Below are 6,593 nucleotides of genomic sequence, written 5' to 3' on the forward strand. Positions count from 1 at the left end.
CAGACAATAATTCTTTTTTTTTTTTTTTCCTTTTTTTTTTTTTTTTTTTTTTTGAGACCGGCCACACTGTGCTCAGCCACTGAACGCACCAGCCATCCCTGTATAGGATCCGAACCCGCAGTGGGAGAGCTGCTGCAATCCCAGCGCTGCACTCTCCTGAGTGCACCATGGGCTCGGCCCCAGACAATAATTCTTTACCCAGCAAGGCTCTCCTTCAGAAATAAGGGAGAAATAGTGTATTTCCCAGATAAACCAAAGTTGTGGGAGTTCACCACCACCAAACCAGCCCTGCAAGAAATTCTCAAGGGAGTAATTCATCTGGAATCTGAATAATGATTATCACTATCACAAACACACACAAAAAAGCAAAACCCACCATAAAAACACAAATGTAAGCCAGAAAGAGAAAGAAGCTAAATCATCCCACCTTAAATTTCCAACTAACATTGAAGAAGAGAAATAAAAGGGGAAATAGTAATTAAAAGATATTTAAGCCATCTAAACAAGAAGCAATTAAATGACAGGAATTAAGCAACACTTGTCAATAACTACTCTAAATGTCAGTGGATTAAACTCCACATTCAAAAGACACAGACTGATTGGATTAAAAAGTTAGACCCAAGTATGTGCTGTCTTCAAGGGACCCACGTCATCTGTAGAGTCACACAGACTAAAAGTGAAGGGATGGAAAAAGATATGCCATAAAAATGGAAACCAAAAATGAGCAGGAGTAGCTATTCTTATATTGGACAAAATGGACTTTAAAACAAAAAAAAACATAAAAAGAAACAAAGAAGGCCACTACATAGTGATGAAAGGATCTATCAAACTGGAAGACATAATAATCATAAATATATATGCACCCAATACTGGAGCACACAGATACATAAAGCAAACAATCTTAGACCTAAAGAAAGAAATAGACCATAATACATTAATAGTGGGTGGTCTGATCACCCCTCTCTCAATATGGGTGTATTAGTCCATTTTTGTTGCTTTAACAGAATACCCGGAACTGGGTGATTTATAAAGAAAAATGACATTTATTGCTTACAATTTTTGAGGCTGAACCTTCCAAATTCCATCTGCTTGTGGTGACAGTGACCCAGGGGTCTCACATTGCAAGATGGTGGAACCAGAGAGAGCAGAGAAAGTGTAAAGCAGACTCTCCTCTTCTTTTAAAGCCCTCAGAACCATGCCCCTGACCACCATTTTTAACCCATTCACTATTTCAATGTCATACAATACAATCACCTCTTCAAGCCTCCACCTTTCAATTACCACAATAGGATTTCCCGCCCTCTTAACAGTCATAGTACAGGCTAAGTTTCTAATACATAAAATTTGGGGGACACAATTCAAGCTTCAGAAAATTTGGGTAGGGGCAGGATATAATACGACCCACTACATTTGGACAGATCTTCCAAGCAACGAGTCAACAAAGAGACACAGGATTTAATCTACACCTTAGATCAACTGGACCTGGCATATTTACAGAGCATATCAGCCCAGAACTAAAGAATATACTTTCTTCTCATCAGCCAATGGAACATTCTCCAGGATAGACCACATATTAGGTCACAAATCTAGTCTCAGCAAATTTTAAAGAATTGAAATTATTCCAAGTATCTGTTCAGACCACAATGGATTAAAATTGGAAAATAATAAAAATCAAATCTATGGAAACTATACAAATACAAGGAAACTAAATAATAGGCTTCTGAATGAACTATGGGTCCAAGAAGAAATTAAACAGGGAATCAAAAAGTTTCAAGAAACTAATTAAAATAAAGATAAAGCATACCAAACCTGTGGGATACTGCAAAAGCAGTACTAAGTGGCAAATTTATTGCAAAAAATGCTTACATCAAAAGAATGGAAAGACTTCAAATAAATGACCTAACACTATGCCTCAAAGAACTTGAAAAACAACAACAATACAAGCCTATAGGTAGTAGATGGAAAGAAAGAGTTAAGATCACAGCAGAAATGAATGATATAGAGGCCCAAAAAACAACAGAAAATATCAACAAAACAAAGTTGTTTTTTCAAGAAGATAAATAAAATAGACAAACCATTTACTAAGTTAACCAGAGAGACAGAGAGAGAGAGAGAGAGAGAGAGAGAGAGAGAGAGAGAGAGAGAAAGACAGACCCAAATAACAAAAATCAGAAATGAACTGGGAGACATTACAACCAATACCAAAGAAATACAAAGAGTCCTTAGAGACTATTATAAACAACTGTATGACAACAAATATGAAAATTTGGAAGATATGGATAAGTTTCTAGACACTTACAAACACAAGGACTGGAACAAGTAGAGATAGAAAACCTGAACAGACCAATAGAAAGCAAGGAAATTGAAGCAGTAATTAGCAATCTTCCAACAAAGCAAAGTCTGGGTCTGGCTAGCATTACAGCTGAAATCTATCAAGCTTTTAAGGATTAATTAATACCAATTCTCCTCAAAATTTTCTGAACAATTGAAACAGAAGCTACTCTCCCAAACTCATTCTATGAGGCCAACATAACTCTGATACCAAATCCACATAAAAACACAACAAAAAAAGAAAATTACAGGCCAATATCCTTGATGAGCCTAGATGAAAAAATATTCAACAAAATATCACCAATCAGAATACAGGAATATATTAAAAAGTTATACACGATGATCAAGTGGGATTCATGCCAGGGATGCATGGATGGTTCCACATACGAAAGTCAACAAATGTGGCACACCACATTGACAAACTCACGGACAAAGACCATATGATTATCTCAATAAATAATAAAAAAATATTTTGACAAATTTCAACATCCCTTCATGATAAAGACTCTCAACAAAGTAGGTGTAGAAGGAAAATATCTCAATGCAATAAAAGCCATTTATGACAAGCAGACCACCAGTATCATTCTGAATGGGAAAAACTGAGGACATTACCCTTAAGAACAGGAAAAAGACAAGGATGCCCACTCTCACCACTTCTATTTAACATTGTTCTGGAGGTACTAGCCAGAGCAATCAGTCAAGACAAGGAAATAAAGGGAATCCAGATTTGAAAAGATGAAGTCAAACTGTTCCTATTTGCAGATGACATGATACTATGTACAGAAAAACCTAAAGACTCTATCACAAAACTCCTAGAGCTTTTGAATAACTTCAGTAACATTGCAGGATAGAAAATAAATGTCCCCAAATCAGTTGCATTTACATACTCAAATAATGAACTAACAGAAAGAGAAAGGCTATATACAATTGTCACAAAAACAATTAAATACCTAGGGATCAATTTAACCAAGGAGTTGAAAGACCTCCACAATGAGAACTAAAAGCCACTTCTAAAAAAATTAAACATGATTCAAAGAGATGGAAAGACATCCCATGCTCTTGGATTGGAAGAATTAACACTGTGAAAACAACTATACTACCCAAAGTGATCTATGGATTCAATGCAATCCCCATCAGAATACCAATGTCATCCTTCACAGAAATGGAAAAAAACATTCTTACTCTTCATATGGAACAAGAAAAGACCCTAAATAGCCAAAGCAATCCTGAGCAAAAAACGTAAAGCAGGAGGTATAATACTACCTGACCTCAAATTATACTACAAAGCTATTGTAACTGAAACAGCATGGTACTGGTATAAAAATAGACATTCAGACTAGTAGAATAGGATTGAGAACCCAGAAATCACCCCTCAGTCTTACAGCCATCTGATACTGGACAAAGGCAACAAAAATGTACATTGGGGAAAAGATTGCCTCTTCAAGGAGTGCTGGGAAAACTGGATATCCATATTCAGAAGAACGAAACTAGATACACACCTCTCAGCATTCACTAAAATTAACTCTAATTGGATTAAAGACTTAAGTAAAATACCAGAAACTTTAACATTACTAAGGGAAAATATGGGTGAAACATTTTGGCAACTAGATCCAGGCACAGACTTTATGAAAATGAGCCCAAAATCACAGCACTAAAAGAAAATAAAAATGGGAATATAACAAACTAAAAAGCTCCTGCACAGCAAAGGAAAAAATCCACAGAGTGAAATGACAATGTAGAGTGTGGGAGGAAATTTTTGCTAACTATGCATCCAACAGGGGAATAATATCAATAATATACAAAAAACTCAAGAAATTATACAGTAAAAAAAAAAATCAAATAACCTAATTAAAAAATGGGCAAAGGAGCTGAATAGACATTTTTCAAAGGAAGACATACAAATGACCATCAAGTACATAAAAAAATGGTCAACATCACTAATCACCATTAAATGCAGATTAAGACTGCATTGTGATACCACCTCACCCTAGTTAGACTGGCTATAATTAAAAACACGGTAAATGACAAGTGCTGGCAAAGGTGTGAAGAGAAGAGAACACTCCTACACTGTTGGTGGGACTAAATTAGAACAACCACTATATAAAACAGTATGTACATTTCTCAAACAACTACAGGTAGATCTTCCATATGATCCAGCGTTCCCACTTCTGGGTATGTACCCAGAGGGATGGAAATCATCATGTTGAAGGGATACCTACACAACCATGTTCATTGCAGCTCTGTTTACAACAGCCAAGACACCAAACCAACCTAAATGTCCATGATGGATGATTGGATGAAGAAGCTGTGGTATATATACACCATGGAATACTACACTGCCATTCAAAAGAATGAAATATTCCCATTTGCAATAACATGTCTAAGCCTGGAAAAACTTATGCTCAGTGAAATAAGCAAGGCACAGAGGGATTAATACCACATGTATTCACTCATATGTGGAAGCAAAGAAAGAAAGAAGAAAGACCACAGTAGTGTGTTTGACTTGCAGAGGGAGAGAACATTCCTTGGGCTACAAAGTGGAGTGGGTGGGGAAAGGAGGAAGGATATAGAGATTGGGGATAACTGGGATGGGGACATGGGGTACAAATGCAATTTGTGGCAATGGGTATGCTGTCCATATGAAACTGACCCTCACATCATGGGCACAAGGGGTGACAATCAGCTTTGTATCTCATGAATATGCATAACCAATAAATGAATAAATAAATATATAAATAAATGATCAAACTCCATAGCTAATATTTATTTATTTTAGTTACTTTTTAAATATAAGAAGATTATATATTTTTTTCTTCCAAATTGTATTTTATTTTGACAATATACAATGTGGTTGATTATTGTGGCCCATTAACGAAAACTCCCTCCCTCTTCTCTCTCCCCTCTCCCTACAAACAATGTCCTTTTTGTTTGCTTGTTATATCAACTTCAAGGAATTTTCATTGTTATGTCTTCTTCCCTCCCTCCCCCCATGGTATTTTTGTATATTTATTTATTAATTTTTAGCTCCCACAAATATGTGAGAACATGTGATATTTCTCTTTCTGTGCTGACTTGTTTCACTTAATATAATTCTCTCTATGTCCATCCACATCATTGCAAATGATGGTATTTTATTCTTTTTTATAGCTGAGTAGTATTCCACTGTGTAGATATACCACATTCTCCATATCCACTCATCTGATGATGGACATTTGGGCTGGTTCCAACAGTTAGCTATTGTAAAAAGAGCTGCAATGAACACTGGAGAGCAGGTATACCTTCGACTTCATGATTTCCATTCCTCTGGGTGTATTCCCAGCAGTGGGATAGCTGGGTCATGTGGTAGATATATCTGCAATTGTTTGAGGAACCTCCATATCATTTTCCAGAGAGACTGCACCATTTTGCAGTCCCACCAACAATGTATGAGAGTTCCTTTTTCTCCACAACTTCGCCAGCATTTATCGTTCACAATCTTTTGGATATTAGTCATCCTAACTGGGGTGAGATGGTATCTCAGTATGGTTTTGATTTGCATTTCCCGAATGCTGAGTGATGTTGAGCATTTTTTCATATGTCTGTTGGCCATTCATATATCTTCCTTTGGGAAATACCTATTTAGCTCTTTTGCCCATTTTTTAATTGGGTTGCATGTTTTTTTCTTGTACAGTTGTTTGAGTTCCTTGTATATTCTGGATATTAATCCTTTGTCAGATGTCTATTTTGCAAATATTTTCTCCCATTGTCTTGGTAGTCTTTTAACTATGTTAATTGTTTCTTTTGCTGTGCAGAATATTTTTAGTTTGATATAATCCCATTTGTTTGTGCTTTGTGGCTCTTATTAATGAAGTCTGTGTCCAGTCCTAATTCCTGAAGTGTTTTTCCTATGTTTTCTTTCAGAAGTTTTATTGTTTCAGGGTGTAAATTTACTTCTTTAATTTATTTTGAGTTGACTTTAGTATATGGTAAAAGGTATGGGTCTAGTTTCATTCTCCTGCATATTGATATCCAGTAACCTCAGCACCATTTGCTGAAGAGTCACTCTCTTCCCCAGTGTATAGGCTTGGTCCCTTTGTCAAAGATCAGATGGCTGTAGGTGTGTGGGTTGATTTCTGGGTTCTTTATTCTATTCCATTGATCAGTGTTTCTCTTTTTATGCCAGTACCATGCTGTTTTGGTTATTATAGCTTTGTAGTACAGTTTAAAGTCAGGTAGTGTTATGCCTCCAACATTTTTTTTTTTTTTTTTTTTTTTTTTTTTTT

This window comes from Galeopterus variegatus, unplaced genomic scaffold, assembly GCF_000696425.1.
Source record: "Galeopterus variegatus unplaced genomic scaffold, G_variegatus-3.0.2 Scaffold8449, whole genome shotgun sequence".
NCBI classification, from domain to species: Eukaryota; Metazoa; Chordata; class Mammalia; order Dermoptera; family Cynocephalidae; genus Galeopterus; species Galeopterus variegatus.